Here is a 24,477-nt window from a genome sequence, read left to right as displayed (position 1 = left end):
AAGTTGTTGAGTGTATTAGTAACTTATTTTTTCTTTGTAGAATGATATCTTACGGAGTCTATTATAGTTTATTAAACTATTACCTGTTGAAGGACATCTGAAATGTGTCCAGTTCATAGCTGTGACAGATAAATTTATTACAGATATATTTGTAATGTTTCTGCATGAACATATGTTTTCCTTTCATCAAGGTAAAAAGTGCAAATTCCAGAGTATATAGTAGCTGAACATTTCACTTTAAAAGAAACTGCTGAGGGAATGGCACTGTGGTACAATAGGCTAAGCGTCTTCCTATGGTGCCAGCATCCCATATGGGCACAAATTCAATTCCTTGTTGCTTCACTCCCCATTCAGCTCCCTGCTTATGACCTGGGATAGCAGTGGAGGGTGGCTCGAATCCTTGGGCCCCTGCACCCATGTGGGAGACCCAGAAGAAGCTTCTGGCTCCTGGCTTCAGACTAGCTCAGTTCCGGCTTTTGTGGTTATTTGGGGTGTGAACCAGTGGATGGAAGGTTTCTCTTTCTCTCTCTTTCCTCTATGTAACTTTGCCTTTCAAATAAAAAGAAATAAATATTTAGAAAAAGAAAAAAACTGCCTAACAGTTTTCCAGAATAACAGTGCACTTTTCATTTCCATTAAAACACTGATTCAATGTCTCTGCTAATGTTACTGCTTTCTGAGTTATTTTTGTACATGTGTGGTGTTTGTATTGTGATTGTAATTTAAACCTACTCCATGGCTCGTGGTTTGGGGCATCTTTCAATGTGTCATCTGCATATTCCCACCACTTAGACCATTTGCTAATTGGATTTTATTGAATTTTCTTTGTTTCATATTTTTACTATTGAGTTTTGAGTTATTCTCATATTCTAGAGAGTAGTTGTGTTAAGTTTTCATTGCTACATCTCAAATACCTGAGAAGACCTTCTTAGGAAGGAAGAGGGCCTGTCTCAGCTTGCTGTTTTGGGGGCTGATGGTCCAAAGTCAGGAAGTCCCGTTCATGTGACATCTGATAAGAGCAAAATGCATAAAGAGGAAGGAGACAGAGAGAGACAGGAAGTATAAACATCCTTCATGTTCGCATGCCTCTTCATAAAGCAGTTATGATTTGATCATGGGCTAAACACTAGCGATTTAATTCAATTCAATCCCTCCCCAAGGACTCCACATACAGATATTATGACTGGATAAAGCCCCACCCTAAATCCATCGTCCCATAACTGCTAATATTTAACTTTGGGGTTTCATGTCTATGTGAATTTGGGCAGCCAAATGCTGTTCGAACTATGAGGGTACTTCTTTGTTCGATATATGTTTATGGTCTTTGCTTTTCACATTGGCAGTGGGTTTCAGGAGCAAAAGTTTTCGAAGTGTTCATATCTAATTGGTCAAATTTTCCTTCTATTCAACACTCTTTCTCTGTCAGTTCTGAGAACTTTTTGTCTCAGCTGAAAGTGCAAAGATTCCCTCATTTTCTCCTTAATGTTTTAAAGTGATACGCTTAAAGATATGGGACATCGGATTCAGATTGTTTGGTTGTTCATGTTCTTCTGTGGTTCCCTATGAATTTTGGATCTATTTGTGTTTTATAAAAAATATCATTAGGATTTTGGTAGAGATGTTTGTTGAAATTTTAGACCATTTTAAGTAGAATGTATATTTAAATACAATTGAATCTGTCAATTAAGGAATACTTACATTTGTTTCTCGCTTTATTTCAACAATGTCTTTTCTTCAGTACACAAGTATTGCATCTCCTGAAGGTTTATTCTTTTATATATTTTTTAATTTTAGTGTTCTTGCTAATGGTATAGCTTTCATAATTTACTTTTTACATAGTTTATTATTAAATGAAAATGCAACTGATACTTGTATGTTGACTTGGTGTCCTGCAAATTTACTTAATGTATTAGCTCTAACAGATTTTAGCTTTTGCTTTCTGATTTGGTTCTATTTCTTTTTCTTGCTTAATTTCTCCGGCTAGGGTTTCTAGCATTATGTTCAATGGAAGTGGAAGAGTGGATATCCTTTTTTTTTTTTTTTTTTTGCTTCTGATCTTATAAGAAAAGTGTTTACTTTTTCACCATTGAGCAAAACATACATTGATCTGTTTGATGGTGTCTCATTAAAAAGAGTCCCTTAATCATTCTTCGCTTCTGTTCAGTTAGTCTTGCCTGTCTCTGCTGGAACTCCTGCTGCTGCCACATGAGCAGAAGGAAGTGCTCGCTTTTCCTCTCAGTGTCGCTAAGTGAGCTGTGGAGAAGATCAGCAGCGGGATAAAAAGCGTTGCCTCTGGCCTGTTTTCCAATCAGCTGGGGTCAGAGAACTTGCAATCTGCACCAGAGAAGAAACCGATGAGTTGCCTTCTCTCATTATGCAGAGGATCAAGAGTCACAAGTCCTGGTGGAGGGTCAAGAAATCCTGGCCCTGTTCACTTCTGCCACTAAGTGTAGAGCCAGGAGACTTGGCTTGCCCTCAGACGCTGGGTGTAAGACCAGGACTCACTGGATTTTGGTGGCTGTCGGTCAGTGCCTGGAGGATCAGCACACACTGGTTTGGGCTATCCTCTGCAGGTGAGTGATGAAACTTGAATACACCAGGCCAACTGAAGGCTGCCAGTGGAGGTGGAAGGGCTCCTCTATAGCTTTCTGGTATGGGATAGGGACGATGTTGGTCTCCCTCAGTTGTGCTGTTACTGCTGTAGGCAAATCAGATCGTCTCACTAGAATAGTCTGACCAGTGCAGGCATGGAAATAGATGGATCTCCTCAGCTGTGCTGATACATTTACTGCAGACAAGTCTGGATCTCCATTCTAAGTCTCTGCTAAGTTTGCCATGCCTTTTCCCATAAAGAGCAGAAATTTCTTTTCCAGTGGTGGATTTTCTTATTTATTTACTTATTTTTAGATTAGCTTCTTGGTAATTTTTGCAGTTGCAGACTTCTCAGACGCCTCATGTGGGACATGCAGATGACATACAGAAAATGCAAGAAACTAAGCATCGTGCCATTTTTCAAATCACAACTTGCCTATCCAGTCTAGCTTTTTTCTCTCTATACTGTAACATCTGCCGTATTATCTCCAGTGTGTTTACTAGTGAAGGAGCAGGAAAGCGTGAGCTCATGCCCTTCTCAGAGTCAGTCTTAAACTATTTTTGACAAGCTACAATCCAACTATCTGTGTGCCTTTATCTTTTACATTTTTCTAATAGCCAAAAAAGTTTCTAAGCATTTTGTTTTCATACAAAATAACATTTTTTATTCCCAAAGGGAAATTGCCACTGCAATACAAGTAGAAATCAATATTAAGCCACACAGGAGACATTTGGAAAAAATTTATGTCCTTTGTCCAGGGTCATCTCTACCCAAAGCTAAGTTGAAAAATCAGAGTTCTGGGGTCAACAAAACAGCTCAGTTGGTTAATCCTTCACCTCCAAGTGCAGGATCCCATATGGGCACTACTTTGTGTCCTGGCTGCTCCTCTTCCCATTCAGCTCCCTGCTTGTGCCCTGGGAAAGCAACAGAAGATCATTGTTTCTAAATATAATTTCTTACTGGAGGGGACCAAGGGTCCTTGGGCAAACCGTCATTGGAGAACTCACCAAGTCCAGAGCCAGAGGATGCAAGTGCAAGATCAGCATGGACATAAAAAGGAACAGAAAGTAAGGAAGTGCTCAGAAACTTCAGTGGCTTGTCAAAAGGACAGAGGGAGAGCCCACCCTGCCTAACCTTGGGCAGTTCCAGCACCAAAATAGATAACAATTAAAATGAATAATAAAGAATACTGAACCAAAATATTAAAACTCTTCCTCACCGTGTAATTTCATCTAATAAATATAGAGTAAATATTATAGTTAGACAAACACCATTTTGCAACTATGATATAATAAATCTCTAAGCAGACATCAGTGCATGACGTATATGGCCAATGGGATATTTACACATCCTCAAAACACTACCTACAAGATACCTAGTAATTGCTAAGTAAAAATACCAAACTGCGTTGAAATCCGGTGGACACCTCCTCACCTGAGGGATCCAGTTCCCAGAAACTGTATGGGACAAACTGTATCACGTGTTTTTCTTTATGATGTGATCTGAAAGGCATGTCTCAGTGTTGTGATGTTCTGCTAAATATGTTAAACATCATTTGAATCGCGAGAAAACAATCAGATAAAGCCTAGATGAGGAACACTTTGAGCTAGTTTAAACTTTTGAAAAAGGTTGGAAGGTATAGAAAGTCTGAAAAACTGTTCTAGAACAAACTGTCCAAAGTGATAAACATAACTTGTGATGCTGAAACATATCTTTCATTACGAAAACAACTCTCTGAAAGTCATTACTGGGGGCCCTGCGATGGCTCAGTGGCTAAATCCTCCCCTTGCATGTGCCAGGATCCCATATGGGTGCCGACTCATGTCCCAGCTATTCTATTTCCCATCCAGTTCCCTGCTTGTGGGCTGGGAAACCAGTGCAGGATGGCTCAAAGCCTCAGGACCCTGCAGCCATGTGGGAGACCTGGAAGAAGCTCCTGCTTCCTGGCTTCAGATCAGCTGCAGCTCTGGCCATTGTGGTCACATGAAGAGTGAACTAGCAGTTGGAAGATCTTTCTCCCCATCTCTCCTTCTCTGTAAATCTGTCTTTCCAATAAAAATAAGTAAATCTTTAAAAAGGCATCATTGGGGAAATTGCATAATATGTTATTCGGTATTTTCATCCGTGCAAATTTCCTTATTTTGGTAATTATTCTTAGAAACCATTATGAAGCATTTAGGAGTAAAAGGATATTCAGCCTGCAGGTCACACTCACATGGTTCAGAAAATGACTTGCCTATGCATGTGGCTGTGCAGAAAGATGCTAAAATGAAGGTGCTCAAGTGTTAAACAGGGAATTTGAATGAAGGGGTAGAGGGCAAAGTGTAATTACTTCTCCTATCCTGACAGTTTTACAAGTTTGAAATCACCTTAAAATACAAAAGTCCCGAAAAAGGTGTCTGATCACACAGCACAGACAGCTCAAACTGTCAATTCCAACTACAAGGAGCCACGCTGAGGAAAAACACTGAGATTGGACATGTTTGAGCACAGAGTTCAAAGACACTTCAAATCTATTGACACCGAACTGTTAATAATCGCTTCACCCTGTTCAAGTACTTATAATGGGTATGATTTTAGCACCGAAAATGAACTTGGTGCTCTCAGTGATGTTGTGGTTCCTCCGACACAGGTGGTACGATTTCTCTCATCACACAGCAGAGGAAACAGGGACATCGGGCGAGGCTGCTCCAGTCACTACCAGCAACAGGAGGGGATGGGGTTTGCATCCAGGTGGTCTGATCTTGTTCTGTAATACATTCTACCCTCAGCAGTTGGGGACCATGTCGTCCTGTGTGCAGTTGTGATCCAGGCAAATCAGTATATACTGTGATCAGCTATGGGATCAAGGCAGAAGTCTGCCCCTTGGATGCTCCAGGACCTCATGTATGCTCTCCTTTACCCAGGACACTTATTGCCACTTTGCACTTGCCTGTCTCCAGTTCATCCTTTACTTCTGAAATGAGCAGCCACTCATGTGGCAAGACCATGCACCCTGTACAAGGTTACAGTCCCCTGCACATGCCGTCAGAGCTCACTGAATTCTGCCTATCACAGCTGAAGATGCTGACTTTGCTGTTGGCCTCTATGCGCAGACTGCAAATGCCCTGCGAGTCCAGTGTCTGCCGTGCTCAGCTCTGAAGTCCCCAATTCCCACTGCACAGACGTACAGGCTGGCAGGGATCGAAGAGGTCAAACCAGGGAGTTAGTATGGGAATGATAGGTTCTATAGGAGTCATCCATGAACATTCTTTTCCTATTTGTCAAAGTCAAGCTCAAGCGTAGGTTAAAAACAAATGTCTTCTTTCTGGGATGAAAAATGAGACAGAATAAAAGTTATTATCCTCAATGAAAAAGGCCACATTCAGGGTTAGGCAAGGGTAAATTAGAAACAAAATTTTGGAGCAGGAGTTTACAGGCAATATTTCCTCATTCTTAAAAATAAATAAGTAAATAGTTGCTTAAAGCCAGCACTGCGGAGGAGTGAAAAAGTCACTGCCTGTGATGATGGCATCCTATACTGGTACCACTTGAACTGTCAGTTGCTCCAGTTTTAATCCAGCTCCCTGCTAATGTGCCAGAAAAACAGCAGAAAATTATTCAAATGTTTGGGCGCCTGCATGCAAGAACTTCCTGGCCCTGGTTTCAGACTGTCCATTGCAGCCGTTTGGACATTGGACCAGCAGATGGAAGATATTCTCTCTCTCTCTCACACTCTCTTTCTCTCTCCCTGTCTTCAAAATACATAAATGAATCTTAAACTAATACAACAAAACAAACAAAACCAGATCAACGTAAGACAGCCCTTCTTTCTTTATATTGGACTTTGCTGTGCCTGGATGAGAGTTCTGGAACTTACTGTATATTAAGGTATCAAAACTGAGGTAATGACCAGTGTCTAAGAGTTTATACAGCTGCCTGACGGCAAGATTCTAAACTACACGGGGCAATGTCCATTCCTACGAAGACCACTGGAGGGCGCAGTCTCACTGCTGCTACCACTACTGCAAAATGAACTGTTAGCGTTGACACAATTTTTTTCAGTTCATTTTTATAAACGTGTGTGGGGGCTGGAGGGGATGGAGAGGGGAAGGACAACAATGCAGCAGGCTAATCTTCTACCTGCAAGTGCTGGCATCCCATATGAGCACCGATTTGTGTTTCAGCAGCCCCGTTTTCAACCCAGCTCCCTGCTAATAGCCTGGGAAAGCAGCAGAGGATGGTCCAAGTCGTTGAACCCGTGCACCCACAAGGGAAACCTGGAAGCTCTTGGTTCTGGCCATTGCTACCGTTTGAGGAGTGAACCAGCAGATGGAACGCCTCTCTCTGACTCTCCTCTCTCTGTAAACGTTTGCCTTTCAAATAAAAATAAATACATCTTAGGGGAAAAAAAAAAAAAAAACGTAAGACTACAAATGTATGCCTGAGATGAAAGGACGAAAGAGGACATTTTTTTTTAAATAGTAAGAATCTTTGTCCTCCTGCACACACCTCGGGAGTCCTGACCGCTTCCTCTCCCTATGAATTATGATGTCCAAAACCAGCAGTATTAAAGGTTGTGCTGAAATGCGAGAAGTCTTTGTGGGTCCTCATTCCCCTCTTCACTAAACGAACATGAGGCTAGGGTTACAGGGAATGGGATCCCAGCTGCGGTAGCTCAGTGTGTAAAAAAGACTCTGAAGCCATCCGTGATAAGCCTTCAAGATTCCCATCCTCAGAGAAGGGCCAGTCTTGCCCATGGCTCTGCCTGCCTGTCAATTATTCACATCTGTCAAGCACAATGTGGTCTCCATCTGGGAGAGAAGTCCAGGAGCACAAAGCTGCAGGTCTTTGTGGTGCTTCACAGTTCTTAAGAATTGCAGAGGGTGAAAACTCTGAGCCAACCGTCCTTGTCCAGGCAGCTTCTGCTCGCAGGGAGCTTGTCGGGGTTGTACGTCACGTAGTGTGTAAGATCAAAGGGAAAGCTGCCGGCTGAGCACTGCATCGCTGGGTGGGGCCTCTGGCGCTGCTCTCCTTTTTCCGTATGCCTGATGGGACCACACTGTGCATTCTCCTTTACAGGTAGCGAAGTAATACAGTCAGCTTTCCGTTCTTCAGTCTGATCTCGGGCAAGTCCCTCAACCTCCACGAGACAGTTCTCTCATCTGTATGGTTGGTGGAAATGCTACTGAGCACGCCGAGTCTGGGCAAATTTGACATTATATATACCCATGCATCAGAATTTTTTTCTGGGGCTGGCATTGTGGGGCAGTAGGTTAAGCTGCCACTTGGAATGACAGCATAGGCATACATTGGCCCACCTGTTGGAGGTTTCAGAGAGGCTGGACACCTGGCACGATGGCCCAGAACATCTTCAGTTTGGTGGCTGGCCATTGTTCTGCAACTGCAAGTCTCTCACATGGCCTTTGCTGACTGGTTGCTGCTGTTCACAGGCCCAACCCACCATGGACTTGCTTGAGTATGTTACTTTCCTGTGTAACAAGAAATCCATGTTAGTCCACTGCTGGTTGATTCCTTGCCAAACCATTCATGTTCAGGCTTGCCAACTCTCTGACTGGTTCAGCTAGAATAGCTCATTAGCATATCTGCTAACCAATCAGGTGAATTTCCTGCTTTAGGAAACATGCAAATCCCAAGCCAAGCAGTCTCGGCTGGCAACTCTCTGAGAGACCTTTCCTGGTTTCTGGGAGTTTGCACGGCTGCTTGCAACAAACTTGCTTCACTTCGCTCCCGCTTCCTGTGTGCTTCCTTCTTCATAGTCCTGAGACAAGAACCCAGGACAGTAGAAGACTGTAAAACACTCCTCAACTACCCCGGTAGAAGAAAAGCCGTGGGAAAGGAGAGGCTGGAATATAGAACTGCAACGCAAACCCAAGAGATGTAACATCCAGTAAGGAGAAGAATCAGCCATATATTTTTGGGATAAGACATATACTCCTCCTGCTGTTACTGCTGCAACAACCCCAGATCAGCAGTGCTTTAAGTCTTCGTCGTTCTGTTTCTGACCCAGCTTCCTCTTACTGCACTGGCAAACGCATGGCTTCGGCACTTGAATGGCCGCCTCCCACCTGGGAGACATGGATGGCATTTATGACTGCTGTCTTTGGACTGACCCGACCCTGATCATGGCAGGCGTTTGGGGAGTGGAGGATGGAAGATCTTGTCCCCTCTTTCTCTCCTTCTTTTTCTGTATTTGTTGTTCTGCCTTCCAAATAAATATTTTTAAAGATAAACTTTTTAAATTATTGTCTTACAATAACCATTTCGAAGCTCCAACTGTGTGCAAGATATGATGCTCTGATATATGGCAGAAAATAGGACAGGATCCCTGTATTTCTATCACATACCTTCTGAAGAACACAGAGAAGAATACTATAGGGTAAAGATACTATTTCAGAGGTTGGTTCATGTTATGCAGAAGGTGAGTCAAATAGTTGGATAGTGTGGAAAGCATGGAAGAAGCTGTTGAAATGGGAGATCTTTTTAAAGTTTTTGTTGTGCTTTTGAGTGGGTATAATGTAATACTTCAATACCTTAGCACAATGTATAACAATCAAATCAATTCAGTTAGCATTTTCATTCCCTTAGTGTGCTTTAAAATTTTTTAACATAGTTTAACACAGAATAGTTGCATCTCATCATATTGCTGGAGAACAATGCAATATCTTAGTATATTACTCAAAAAGTACTTATCAAATCAGAATAATAAACATTTCCATTTCCTTATTAATTTTTATATGTAGAGCCTTCAAATTCTTCTCTCCTAGTTAATCATAACAGGTTATTGTGAGCTACAGACACCTGACCGTTGCAGGAGAGATTTGAAGTCTTGCCCAAAGATGGGGCCAACATGAAGGCTCAATTGGTTAATCCTCTGTATGCAAGCATCCCACATGGCCCCAGCTCATGTCCTGGCTGCTCCACTTCCCATCCAGCTCTCTCCCTGTGGCCTGGAAAACCAGTGGAGGATGGCCCAGGTCCTTGGGACCCTGTATCTGTGTGGGAGATTTGGCACATCTTTAGAATATTTTGCTGGTTCAGTTCCTGAACGACGCACACAGGATGTGCCACGTGAATGCAGAACATTTCGCTTAGGGCACTGGGCAGAATCATTCCGTATTACTGGCAGCTACAAGTGATGACAGAGTTCACCCTGGGCCCTGTGCTGTCACCTGCTGACAACCATTGGGAAATGCACAGCAGCGAACTTCATTCAGAGAGCACAGAGCATGCCAAAGAGGACAGGCACAAGGCAGGAGCCATGGAGCAGAGGCCCACGCAGGGCAAACAGTGCTGGGCTACCAGGTCAGCGCAAGGCGTCTGCAAGAGCTCCCGTGTGTCCGCCATTCGTCTGTGGGTCACAGCAGCCAGTCCTGAGTCACTGATGTGCATCAGGAAGACAGCCAGGGAAGTGTTTGTTCCTACTGAGGCTCCCTGAGATTCCAGAAGCCAGGTCAGGTAGCCTGGTTCCCATGGCAACCTAGGAACTAGGCTCCATCCTCCCTTAAGACAGGCAGCATGAGGAAGCATGCAGTGGCACAGCCACTGACACCCCACAAAGGAAGTCTGCGTTCTGGATCCTAGGGCGTGGGATTGAGTTCTCCCTTGGCCTCCACTTCAGCTTCCTGCCAGTGTGCACCCCAGCAACCAGTGGTGAGGGCTCACACAACTGGCCCCTAACACCTCGGGGAGAGGCATGGATTGAGTCCCTGGCTCACAGTGCAGGGGGATCACCCTCAGCCACTGAGGTTGCTCTGTGAGTGAGCCTGCGAAGGCACAGTGACCTATCCTGTCTCTTGCTTGCAGATGAGTAAAGACACCGAAATGAGCTGCTACACAAAGTCAGTCAGTCAGTACAGGGTGAGGCTTTCTTAGTTCTCAGGCCTGGATGATGCTGGGGCTACTTTGGTGCCTGCCTTCCAGGTAGGACAGCAGAAGACTAAATCAAAAAATGACAACCGATTGCTAAAATGGCAGGACCAATTTACCACTTATTCATATTAACCCTGAATATATGAGCCATAACACACACCAATCAAACATCATAGATTAGTAGACTTGTTTAAAAAAAGAAAAGCAGAACCCATCTGTTTGTTGCCTAAAGGAGACACATCTCACCAACAAAGATCAGCAGAAACTATATCTCTTGGATTTTGATGTCTTTGTTTTTATTTTCACTTTTTCAAAACAGTTTTTTTCTCATTAAATTTTTTATGGAATCATAGGTCCTACAGTAGCATCATTTTCTTCAAGAAGGTTCTTGATATTCTTTTTCATTTCTTCAGCAACGCATTAGTCACTCAGTAGCTTGTTATTTAACTTCATAGCATTGTAAATTTCTATTTTTCTTCCTGTTGTTGATTTTGTTTTGTGGCTTTTCCTTTAAGGGGATGTACAGTAGCTGTGTCATGGAGACTCTCCTATCCAGATGCGAGGATACAATGCAGTAGGTATCTCTACTTCCAGAAAAAATGGAGTCCCAATGAAACTGCTAACTATAGCTTGACAATGGGATGCTGGACTCTCTGCCATTGTCCGTGCCTGCAATGATGGACTGATGGCTATCTATGAAGAACTACACAATTGTAATAATAAAGGGGGAATCAGAGAGAGAGAGAGAGAGAGAGAGAGAGAGAGAGAGAGTGTTGGGGGTAGGATTGGGGAGGGTTAAGGGAAATTCCAGAGCCTATGGAACTGTATCATAGTGTTGCATCCAACCTGAGCCTCTCCCCAAGAAGTGCAGCCCAGGCAACTCTGCAACCTGGCAAAGTATCTGAGGAGGCAGGTCAACAGACCAACTGCCTGGGCTCGTCTCTCCTTGCTTCCAGAGAGTGACCTGAGGTGAGAGTTAGATGGGTTTTTATAGAAAGAGTGAGTTATGCAGCCATGGGAACCAGGTGAGTTGGACAGCCACAGGAGCTGCCATTGGGAACAATGGGTGGACAGTGGGTGGGCCAAGGCAACCACAAGAGGCTGCCATGGGGACAGTGTGTTTGCTGGAGCAGCCACAGGAGGCAGTCATGGGAACGATGGGTGAGTAAATCATGCAATATTGATTCCTGGAACTGAGGGTTGCTGGCAGGGAATGTTATGGCTTGTGATGTGGCCCAAAAGGCTGGAAACCAGCAAAGCATTTTGTACAGAAGCATAAAGAGCAGGTTAGAAAACTTATGTAGGCCTGAACAAAAGTGACTCCATTTTGTGACCAGATTTTACAATAATATAAGAACAGTAATTACAAAAAAATAAAAATAAAAATCCTCTTTGATAGGATGTCCCTTTAGGTTCTTTGCTTATTCTTAAAAATAGGTTGTCTTTTTTCTTAGTGTTACTAATGTACTTACTTATTCTTCGCATGTGTCATGTCAAAGACATAACTTGAAAATATTCTCTGTGTTTTATTTCCATTTTTCTTTATGTAGCCCTTGGAAATTGCAGACCTTTTGTTTTCTGGTTGTGTGAAAATATTTTTTAGAGTTGGAATGGTGGCACAGTGTGTTATCATGATGCATGTGATGCCAGCACTCCATGAGACATGAGGTTTCCATGCCAGATGCTGCATTTCTGATCAAGCCATCACCAACGAATGCAACTGGGTCCAGCGCTTTTTAGGAGGAAACCTCTTCATAACATTGCTTTACACAAAGCTTTTTGTTCTTCTGTAAGCAACTAGAGAATACACTAAAATTTGAATCGCATCAAACTTAACACATTTAAGATAACAAAGGAAACAGTTACCAAATGAAGATACAGTCCACAGATAGGAAAAAAAATATTTGCAGACTGTGCATTTTACATGGGATAAATATCCAGACTATATGAAGAACCTAAAAAAGTCAGCAGAGAGCAAAAGAATAATAAGGATAATCTGATTTCAAAATGAGAAAATAACATGAACAGAATTTCTTAAAAGATGCACAAATGACCAACAAGTATAGGAGAAAATGGTCAACATTGTAGATTATCAAGGAAAAGCAAAATAAACCCATAGTGAGATCTCATCTAAACACATTTAGATTTACTATTTTGTCAAAAACACTCCAGAGACTCATGTAGCCAAGGAGGGGTGATAAAAGGTAAGCCCGTGCACTATTCACACGAAAATAAAATAGTACAGTCACTAAGGAAAGTAATTTGGGAGATTCTCAGTAAAGCAGAAATGTAAGAATTCCATTACTGATATATATGCAAAAAGAAATGAAAACATCATGTTGAAAAGGCAATAACAATGACATGATTAGTGCAACCATCATGAAAACATCATAAGGACTCAAACTGGGTGCCCATCAATGGATAAGCGGACAAAGAAAAGGTAGCTACCTATACAATAGAATATTACTCAGCTGCTAAACATGAAATTTTCTTATTTGCAGAAAATGGGTGAAAGTGGAGAAATTCATGCCAACTGAAAGAAGTCTGCACAGAAATGACGACGTCGCAGGTTCTCTGTACGTGTGAAAGCTGTGATCTCATACAAGTGGAGAGTGTCAGAGTACTTACTGGAGCCTGGGGAGGGCGGAGAGCAGGGAAAACCGGGAGAAGACTGTTGACAGGGACAAGGGAGCAGTTGGATAGGAGGAGTGACTTCTAATGCTCCGTAGCACAGAGGGATAACGACAATCCACAGTCATTAAAGTGATTGTTCAAAACAGCTGTTAGGGAGAGTTTGAGTGTTCCCAATTCAAGAAATGAAAAACGCCTGGGGCGATACTTATGCCAACTACCCTGCTCTTATTAAACACTTTCAAAATCTACACACTGTTACACCACACTAAAATTTCATGAACACGTGCAACTACAAGGTGTCACTTCACAATAAAACACACTGAGAAGCTGTAAAACCTGGTGTGCCACAGCGGGGGCTGCCACTGCGGCGCTGTGCTCTTCACGACCTGGGCGCCCGCCGACCTGCGCGTGCTGGAGTGCGGCTGCGGGTTGTGCACCAAGAAGCAGCACCGCCACTTCGTCGTGCCCACCGCGCGCTTCACGCTGCTGCAGGGCACCAACAGAATGGTCACCTACAAGGCTTGGTGGTCCTGCTTGGGTACAGGGCTGCAGCGCTCTGGCGCCTTCTCCACAGGGGCCATTCAGAGAGGGGCCTCTTCCCCAGCAAGCATTTGGTTTAGGCTGTGATGTGTCTGCTTCCACAAAGCCCACGGAGAGCCAGAGCGCCGACAGGCTTGATGCTGCAGTGAGAGGACTGGCTACTTGGGCTGATGACGGGGTGCTCACACACTACTTCGCCATGGCACTAAACTTCCTCAGCCACGTGGCAGGTCTTGGGGTATTCTGGCTCTACCCTGCTGATGAGGTCCTGAGCAGCAGTGTTTCTGTCAGCAGGGCAGATACTGCCTCCCCTTTCTCCTCAGAAGAACTCCCAGCCAAGCCTGTCCTCTTAGTCCATGCACAGTGTTGGCACACATGTACAGAATAAGGCGTGATCATGGGGCATTTGCATATAGGACATATTGATCAAGTTAATTCTTGGTTTAGCAGTTAATAGCTGTGACACCATATGACACACCATGTCTCTAGAGCAAAAAAAAAAAAATGGAATAAATTACAGGCAAAGGATCAGAGCAACCATTTCAAAAAAGAAGACTCAGAAATGCTCAACAAATATGGGAACATTTGCTCACTACTGCTGATTATCTGGAACATGCAAATCCAAACTGCGATGAGATGTCATTTCCCCCCAATTGAAATGGCTTTTATCAAAAAGACAAAAAGGGCAAATGCATCACCTTTTATGACACAGATTCCGAATTCACACTGAGTCAGTGCAGCCTCCCTGTATTGATTAGCAGTGAGTCAAAGCTCTTTCAGATGTCACTGGGTTGTTCCCAGTGTGTCTCACAGTAGCAGAGATGGCTACCTTGGAAACAGCTTAAGAAACAGGAAATCCTGTGGCTATTTCAGGACATGCAGTCTTGCCTGGTGGGTGGGCTTCCAGACAGCTGGTTCCCTTTCAGGAAGCTTCCCTTTGTAGCTGCCACTTAGATGTTTACCATGACTGTCAGATATGCAGTTGGCAGATGGTGTGTGTATGTTTCAAGCCAAGTCGTAAGAAATGGATGCTTTTCAGCTGGCAGAGGCTGGCACTGGGGGCTAAATCTGTCAAGTTAAACTCCAGAACCACCTGGACAGTGCATAATCCGGGAGTGGGTGTGGCCTAGTAGGGAGATAGTGGGCCCCTCTCTCTTGGGTTACCACTCCCACTGGAGAGCATGAAAACCAGGACAAGGGCAGGGGTGGCTAGACAGGAAGGCACCCTCCAGTATGTGTGTGGGCTGGATAGTAAGGTTGGTTGGGTTGAAATAGGTTTTAATGCCGATTGACATGTACGAGAGCTAAAAGGGATGTGGGACAGACTGAACAAGTCTGTGGTACATACTGGCATGCACAGGAACCAGGGTGTAGGGGCAGGCCTGGTGGGGGTTATGGGGAGTAGCTCCAACTAGGCTGCAGCTCCCACTGGTTTGCTTGAGGGCCGAGTATGAAGTGGGCAGGATCAGGCTGGACTACAACACCCATCAGTTCATGTGAAAGACAGGGCTGGAAACAACTGAACCAGCCATTGCAATGACCAGCATGTACATAAACTGATTGGGGCGACGGAAGGTGCTGGACCCTGTACTGGCAAACACACACAAGAATCAGGTTTGGGATCATCTCAGATGAAGTTTCTTTGGAGATCCCTCCAACTGAACTGCTGTTCTCAGAACCCCAACCATGAAGAGACTATGTCAGCCAGTGGATTCTGAATAGATTTCATTGTGATTGGAACAGCGAGATTGTCAGCAATTCAGAAATGTTGAACTATCAAAACTACTTCAGCAGGACCCTCGGAGCATGCCCCACATCGGGGACCTGGGATGGGTGGGAGGCTGGGTGGGGCTTCTCCCTTTGTCTCTCCCCTGACCCCAGATACAGGGAGAAAAATGATGATATTAGTGTGGAAACAATGGTCTTACCTACTTTCCTGTAGCCCTTGACCCTTTGTACCTAATCAACTAAGTAAGATTATAAATTTAAAAAGAAAGAAATGAATGCTTTTATCTCCTATCTCTGAGCAAGCCCGAGACCAGACTAAATGTGGGACTGCAGGTACGTAGAAAACATGGTAGTCTCCTTGATTTATAGGGAGTTGACCTTGGTGACAACCATCCCAGAGTTTAGGGGAGCAGTCCAAACTAAAGCAGATAAATGTTGTGTTCCCACTGCAAGGGGGCCAGGTATTGCTGCTTGGTGTATTGAGGATAATTAGGACCTGTGCCATTGACTGCTGCTTTCATGGTTCTCTTTTTTTTTTTAAAGATTTTATTATTATTATTGGAAAGCCGGATATAGAGAGAGGAGGAGAGACAGAGAGGAAGATCTTCCATCCGATGTTTCACTCCCCAAGTGACCACAACGGCTGGTGCGTGACGATCTGAAGCCGGGAACCAGGAACCTCTTCCAGGTCTCCCACGCGGGTACAGGGTCCCAATGCATTGGGCCATCCTCAACTGCTTTCCCAGGCCACAAGCAGGGAGCTGGATGGGAGGTGGAGCTGCCGGGATTAGAACCGGCGCCCATATGGGATCCCGGGGCGTTCAAGGTGAGGACTTTAGCCGCTAGGCCACGCCGCCGGGCCCGCATTCATGGTTCTTTACTACCTTTTAATAGTTTGCTCCTGGAAAGTCAGAAGTAATGAATTCCATGGGGAAAAAGCACAGTTTGAGGGCTGTTGTTGTGGTGTCGCAAGTAAAGCTACTGGCTGCAGTGCTAGCATCCCACTGGAACACAGATTTACTCTAACTGTCCCACATCTGATGCAATTCTTTGCGAATGACCTTTGAAATCTCCAGGAAATGGTCCAAACCTCTAGGTTCCTGCTGCTGCAAGGGAAAACAGAAGCTCCCAGTTGCCTGTCCCAGCCCTCTTCCTTGCAACCAACTGAGAAATGAACAACAGGATGGAAGATTCTCTCTTTCTCTCTCTGCCATTGTGACATTTTGTTACTCATAAATAGGTAAGTGTCCTTTAAAAAGTTAAATAAGGATGGTTGAATTAACTTTCAGGGATTGAGGTTTGGGCCCGGAATGATAGCATAATGGCTAAGGTCCTTGCTTTGCATGCAAAAGTATCCCATATGGGTGCCAGTTCTAATCCCGGCAGTCCCGCTTTCCATCCAGCTCCCTGCTTGTGCCCTGGGAATGCAGTCGTTGATGTGCAAAGCCTTGGGACCCTGAAACCACATGGAAGACCTGGAAGATGTTCCTGGCTCATGGCTTCAGATTGGCTCAGCTCCAACTTTTGTTGGGGATTGAACCATTAGAAAGAAGATCTTCCTCTGTCTCTTCTCCTCTCTGTATATCTCTGTTTCCAAAAAAAATTAATAAATCTTTTTTAAAAAGATGCAAGGGCTGAGGTTTGATGAACCATGTAAGTGCTTGTTAGGTGAGCCAAACAGAAAATATAATGTGTGTGTGTGTGTGTGCGCGCACATGCGTGCGTGCGCGTGCGCACTCATGCCAGTATGCAAGAAAGCATTGTTCCAAATAGGATAAGACATTTGAGAATTGTTGGCCATTAATGGGCTCTAAGTACTCCCCTTTGCTGATTTCCAGCCTTTTGGGCCACATCACAAGCCATAACATTCCCTGCCAGCAACCCTCAGTTCCAGGAATCAATATTGCATGATTTACTCACCCATCGTTCCCATGACTGCCTCCTGTGGCTGCTCCAGCAAACACACTGTCCCCATGGCAGCCTCTTGTGGTTGCCTTGGCCCACCCACTGTCCACCCATTGTTCCCAATGGCAGCTCCTGTGGCTGTCCAACTCACCTGGTTCCCATGGCTGCATAACTCACTCTTTCTATAAAAACCCATCTAACTCTCACCTCAGGTCACTCTCTGGAAGCAAGGAGAGACGAGCCCAGGCAGTTGGTCTGTTGACCTGCCTCCTCAGATACTTTGCCAGGTTGCAGAGTTGCCTGGGCTGCACTTCTTGGGGAGAGGCTCAGGTTGGATGCAACACTATGATACAGTTCCATAGGCTCTGGAATTTCCCTTAACCCTCCCCAATCCTACCCCCAACACTCTCTCTCTCTCTCTCTCTCTCTCTCTCTCTCTCTCTGATTCCCCCTTTATTATTACAATTGTGTAGTTCTTCATAGATAGCCATCAGTCCATCATTGCAGGCACGGACAATGGCAGAGAGTCCAGCATCCCATTGTCAAGCTATAGTTAGCAGTTTCATTGGGACTCCATTTATTCTGGAAGTAGAGATACCTACTGCATTGTATCCTCGCATCTGGATAGGAGAGTCTCCATGACACAGCTACTGTACATCCCCTTAAAGGAAAAGCCACAAAACAAAATCAACAACAGGAAGAAAAATAGAAATTTACAATGCTATGAAGTTAAATAACAAGCTACTGAGTGACTAATGCGTTGCTGAAGAAATGAAAAAGAATATCAAGAACCTTCTTGAAGAAAATGATGCTACTGTAGGACCTATGATTCCATAAAAAATTTAATGAGAAAAAAACTGTTTTGAAAAAGTGAAAATAAAAACAAAGACATCAAAATCCAAGAGATATAGTTTCTGCTGATCTTTGTTGGTGAGATGTGTCTCCTTTAGGCAACAAACAGATGGGTTCTGCTTTTCTTTTTTTAAACAAGTCTACTAATCTATGATGTTTGATTGGTGTGTGTTATGGCTCATATATTCAGGGTTAATATGAATAAGTGGTAAATTGGTCCTGCCATTTTAGCAATCGGTTGTCATTTTTTGATTTAGTCTTCTGCTGTCCTACCTGGAAGGCAGGCACCAAAGTAGCCCCAGCATCATCCAGGCCTGAGAACTAAGAAAGCCTCACCCTGTACTGACTGACTGACTTTGTGTAGCAGCTCATTTCGGTGTCTTTACTCATCTGCAAGCAAGAGACAGGATAGGTCACTGTGCCTTCGCAGGCTCACTCACAGAGCAACCTCAGTGGCTGAGGGTGATCCCCCTGCACTGTGAGCCAGGGACTCAATCCATGCCTCTCCCCGAGGTGTTAGGGACCAGTTGTGTGAGCCCTCACCACTGGTTGCTGGGGTGCACACTGGCAGGAAGCTGAAGTGGAGGCCAAGGGAGAACTCAATCCCACGCCCTAGGATCCAGAACGCAGACTTCCTTTGTGGGGTGTCAGTGGCTGTGCCACTGCATGCTTCCTCATGCTGCCTGTCTTAAGGGAGGATGGAGCCTAGTTCCTAGGTTGCCATGGGAACCAGGCTACCTGACCTGGCTTCTGGAATCTCAGGGAGCCTCAGTAGGAACAAACACTTCCCTGGCTGTCTTCCTGATGCACATCAGTGACTCAGGACTGGCTGCTGTGACCCACAGACGAATGGCGGACACACGGGAGCTCTTGCAGACGCCTTGCGCTGACCTGGTAGCCCAGCACTGTTTGCCCTGCGTGGGCCTCTGCTCCATGGCTCCTGCCTTGTGCCTGTCCTCTTTGGCATGCTCTGTGCTCTCTGAATGAAGTTCGCTGCTGTGCATTTCCCAATGGTTGTCAGCAGGTGACAGCACAGGGCCCAGGGTGAACTCTGTCATCACTTGTAGCTGCCAGTAATACGGAATGATTCTGCCCAGTGCCCTAAGCGAAATGTTCTGCATTCACGTGGCACATCCTGTGTGCGTCGTTCAGGAACTGAACTGGATGTTTGCATCTTGTGCGTCCCTCTGTTCCCCATGAGGACGCCAAGTTCCCAGCTGAACGCAGGTTTTGTTCAGAGTCATCAAGAGGGAGCTGGGCTTCCTTTGGCAATTGGGGCCACCCCAATCAGTGCATGTGCACCAAGGGCTCCTGCCCTGTCAGAGTTACCCTCTAGAGATTAACTCCTGCCACCGCACATTGAGGCTTTCCAGGGGCGTCTAGTGCAACACGCAGTGTGTATTGGGGACCCGGGTTCTCGGATCGCTAAGGAAGGTCCTCTGTCCCTCAGCACACACCCTCCGGTCCAGCCTCTGTCCACAGCTGCCCACACAGCTGCTGCTTCGATCCTCTCTGTGCGGAGGTGTCGACGGAAGGTGCAGAAGTTTGGGGAGCCCGAGGAGTACAGCAGGGACTCTGTGCACCTGTGATGCCTCTCCCACACTCTAGAGGTGATCCCTTCTGCTAGGGAACAGCACAGCCCAGCAGAGGCAAGCTCCATGCCATGCAGCAGACCCACTGCGGAAAAGGAGGCAGAGCCTCCTTTGTTGCTTGGCAACAGGGGACTCCACACCTGCAGCTGCCCCAGGCTTTGCCTATAGCCTGATCTGATGGCTGTGAAGGGTCACAAACCCAGCACTGCATGCGTTCAAAGCCTGTGTTCTGTCTCACCTCAGTCTTTCTTGGAAGAACCACAAGTGCACACGTGATCTGCACACAATCCATTCAATTTCCAAAAGCAGAGACAGGCATTCACAGGTCTCTTGGCCTCTGCTTCTACATGATAGAAATGGCACCTTTCTCCTCCACAAAGCGCTCACGTGTCCTCTGGCAGTGCACTGCTTACAGGAAAATTGCATGCATGGGTTCCAGCCAGTTCCCCTTCACTAACGCAGTTAAGCACCAAGTTGCCCTTCAGGATGTTGGATTTTTCATTTCAGAACGTGGGATATATTTCCTTTCAGAGTGTGCCCACACAGGTAGTTTTTGTGCGATGACAGTGAGGGCAAGAGTCACACAGTGCTTGCCATGGCATCGTTTTGAGTGTTTGAAGACTTTCAGGCAGTCGTATGGTAATCAATGAAGCCTGTGTCTTCCTCAGTGACCGGGTATTGAAACTAGATTACGTAGAATGCAAATAACTTGTCCAATAAATTCTGATCAGCAGGGGAAGAGCCGGTGTAGTCTTAGACTATGCAAACTAACTGCTTTGTTAAATCCCATTCTGTGGTTTCATCCACTGCGTGGCATCCTGTCATATGGACATGTTGTTTAGACAGTCTCAGTGGACATTAGCGACTTGTGCAGACAGCACTGCCTGGCTGAGCATGCAGGCACCATCATCCCATGACGTGCAAGCGTGCCCGAGGGATAAACGCTTAGGAGTTTCTCTTTCTCTGTTTGTCTTTCTTAGATTAGTATTCTTACATCTTTATTCCTCTATAATTTTTTGAATATGTTATTTATATTCATTTTAGTACTTTCTCTAACGTAAAATATAACATGTTTCTAGCATCTATATTTATTTATATTTTATGAGTTTCTGTGAAGTTTTAAATCCATACTTTCATTTAGGTCTATTTGCCCTGTTAAGTTTGTAAAATATAGTAATCACATATTTTTTTTACATACAATGAATACCCAAAGAGAAGTTAAATTTTTTGCTGTGATGATCAAACATGCTATAGGAATCTCATGAACATAGGTGTAGCTTGTAAGATTTAATCATTTTATACGTTCCGTTTTCATCCTTTCCATTCTGCTGTTCTGTGAAGATTAAAAAAAATTAACACTTAACTGGCAAAAAAGAGATAAGATTCAAATAAATAAAAGCAGTTTAAAAAGTAGAAACCACAAATGATGTTTCAGTAATACAAAGAATCATTTGTGACTGTGGATAATTGTATGCCACAAATTTGATAGCTTAGAAGAAATATGAAAATGATAAAACACACGTAGCTCACCCAGGTTGATGTGATGAAGAAATAGAAAACCTCACTGGACTAATAATGAATAGCAAGATTGGAGAAGCTCTAAAAACTCTTGCATCAAAGAAAACCCCAGGATCAAAAGGCTCACCAATCAATACCAACTCTCCTAAAATCATTCCAAAAAAGTGAAAAGAAGGAAATTATTCTGAACATATTATGTTAAATTAATAATACCCTGATATCCAACCCAGATGAGAAACAGGGGGAAAAAAACACTACAGGCTAATATCCTGAATGAATGTAGATGCAAATCGAACAACTACCAACAAATGAATTTCAACAGTATATTAAAAATATTTACCATAATCAGTGAAATTCACCTCAGGGATGCGGGATTGACTTGGGGTTGGCTTTTTGACATAGCAAGTAAAGCCACTGCCTGTGACACTGGATCCCATATGGGTACCAGTTTGAGACCCAGCATCGGCATTGGTATTTTTAAAGGGATAAAACTGAGTTTGACTATTGCTATGGGTAGTATGTGCATTTAAACATTATTCACTCTTATTTTTATAATGTAATATATCATTTATATAATATTTACATTTTAATGTATTTATAATATTTATATTATATAATGCATAATTATAATAGTCATTGTTTTTGTCCATTTTTTTCTGTCCTCATCAATGTCACTCTTGATGCTTTAAGTTTTGATTGTACAGATACTTCATCTCCTGGATTAAATTTACTCCTAGCTATTTCAGTTTTTGTAGCTATTGGTGATGATGTATTAGTTAAACATTCATTGTTCTAAAATTATACCTGGGAAAACTAACTTCTAACGTTTTGTAAAAATTACCTTTTTGATCTCATACCTCTAATGACCTAAAGACCTCTAACTGGGCACACCTCTTAAACATCGTAATTATATTAAGTTTCCACCCTCTTAATACATGACTTTGGGGTTTAAATGTCTACATGATGTTTACATGATGATGTACAAATCATGTTCAAACCACAATTGAATTGAATTGAATTGAATTGAATAAAAATATTTTTATTTTTTAAAAGACAACTTATTATTAGGGTATAAAAGTGCTACTAACTTTTTATGTTGATTTTGTATCTTGCAAATCTGTTGGAGTCATATACTATTTATAGTAGGATTTTTCTATCTACTCTGCTTCTGATCCAGCCCCACGCTAATACATTCTAAGAGGTATCAGACGGTGACTTGAAAACTTGGAGCCTTCCACCCATGAGAGGGATCCAGATGGAGTTTTGACTTCTGGGCTAATGTCTGCTTCAGCTTTTGGAAGCACTTAGAGAATGAACCAACAGATGAAAGTGTGTGTGTGTGTGTGTGTGTGTGCGCGCGCGCCTTTAAAGCTCTTACTTATTACTTACTTACTTGGAAAGGCAGATACAAAGACAGAACAAGAGACAAGATCTTCTGTCCACTGGTTTACTCCCTAAATGTCCCCAATGACTGGAGCTGAGCCGATCTGAAGCCAAGAGCCAGGAGCTTCTTCTGGGTCTCCCTTGTGGGTGCAGGGTCCCAAAGCTTTGGGCCATCCTCTACTGCTTTCCCAGGCCACAAGCAGGCAGCTGGGACATGAACTGGTGCCCACATGAAATCCTGGCAGATGCAAAGTGAGGATTTTGCCACTGGGTCATCATGCCAGGCCCAGACCTTTAATTTTTTTTTCCCCCGTAGCTTCCTGTGTCTCTTGTTCATTTGTTCTTACTTGTTCACCCTGTTTCCTAGACTATACATATTCTACTAATTTGTATTCAGCTGTACTGTTCCTGTCTTCTCTCATCTCTCTTGTACTTTGGAACTCCCCAGCAAGTTTTTCTTATTGGTGTCTGTTGTATTTATTAATGGCATAATTTGGCCTCTTTCTATCATTTCTATAGTTGATGAATTTTTTTTTAATCTGGTTCACAGTAATTCTTAATGACTTCCTCAAGTAATTTTGTACTGATTAATATCTCTGTGAGATTCTCCCAACATTTATTTATCTCTCATGGTATCAGTAGATGGACTTTTCTCACTCAAGTTATGATTTCCCAATTCTAGGTATGGCAAATGACTTCCAATTCTGCCCTATTTTAGGCAGTATATGTAGAGACCCATGACCCTCAGGTATCTTTTGTTGTTGCAGGAATTTTTTCTGTGAAGGATTAGCCTATTGGTTCTGGCCTAATTACATGGACTGTGATTCCAGTGTTGTTCAGTTTAATGCATCTTTGCAATGCATTTCTGGACTGCCCCGTTTTGCTCTGCGTGAGCTCCTGTTGGATCAAATTGCTGATGGAGAGTGGGCAGGGAGTCCTTTTCTGGGTTTTTTGTGTCATTAGATAGTGGATGTTTGCTTCAGGACCACAGAATGTGAACTATTTCTCCCGTCCTGTTTTCAGTCTCTCTGTACCCATCTCTAATGTATATTTTTTCACTTTCAAAAAAATCACTAAAATAGTCCAAGAGAAACCAAGCCTATATGTGTGTGTGTGTGTGTAGAATAGATATATATGAATGTAGACACACACATACATATACATACACACATAAAGGTAAATGATTCTTTTGTTTTATAAGCTTCACTACATGCTGGATTTTGTGAATTTCTTTCACTGATGTTATTTAACACACTAGTCTTTATCCTCTCTTCTCTATAAACAGGGAATTAGATGCAGAATTTCATCATATTCTGGCTTGATGTCTCAGGAAAATTACTCAGAAGTGATTGTGTTAATTCCATCGTGAGATGACTGAGTGCATATTGGTGTTTGGTGCCTGTAACACATGTGTTATTTGAGGCTTAAGATGCAGATGTTTTTATTTCTGTGTATCCTTATTCATTCATTCACAGAAATGTCCCTATCTTCCAATTGGTAACTAAGTGCTAAATTTCATATACCAACCAAAGAATAAATTATTTAAAGAATTACTTTTTTCTCTTTTACTCAAATTCAAAACAACAAACTTTTCTCAAGAATATTTTAAAAATTGTTTGAAAATTTATTTTTAATTAACAAATGAAAATTGCATATGTTTGCAATGTATAACATATTTTTAAATATGAATATATTGTATAATGGCTGCTTTGAGCTAATTAACTTATACATTATCTCACATGATTGTTAATTTTTGTAGTGAATACACTTAAAATCTACCCCTTAGAGATTTCTAAGTCCTAGTGTTTTATAATGGTGAGCACAAGGTCCCACTAGAGTTACTATGGACTCTAAAGGTAA

The sequence above is a fragment of the Ochotona princeps genome, chromosome X (assembly GCF_030435755.1).
Source record: "Ochotona princeps isolate mOchPri1 chromosome X, mOchPri1.hap1, whole genome shotgun sequence".
In the NCBI taxonomy this organism is placed as follows: domain Eukaryota; kingdom Metazoa; phylum Chordata; class Mammalia; order Lagomorpha; family Ochotonidae; genus Ochotona; species Ochotona princeps.
The sequence above is the reverse complement of the archived record's forward strand: the minus strand, read 5'-3'. Positions refer to the sequence as shown.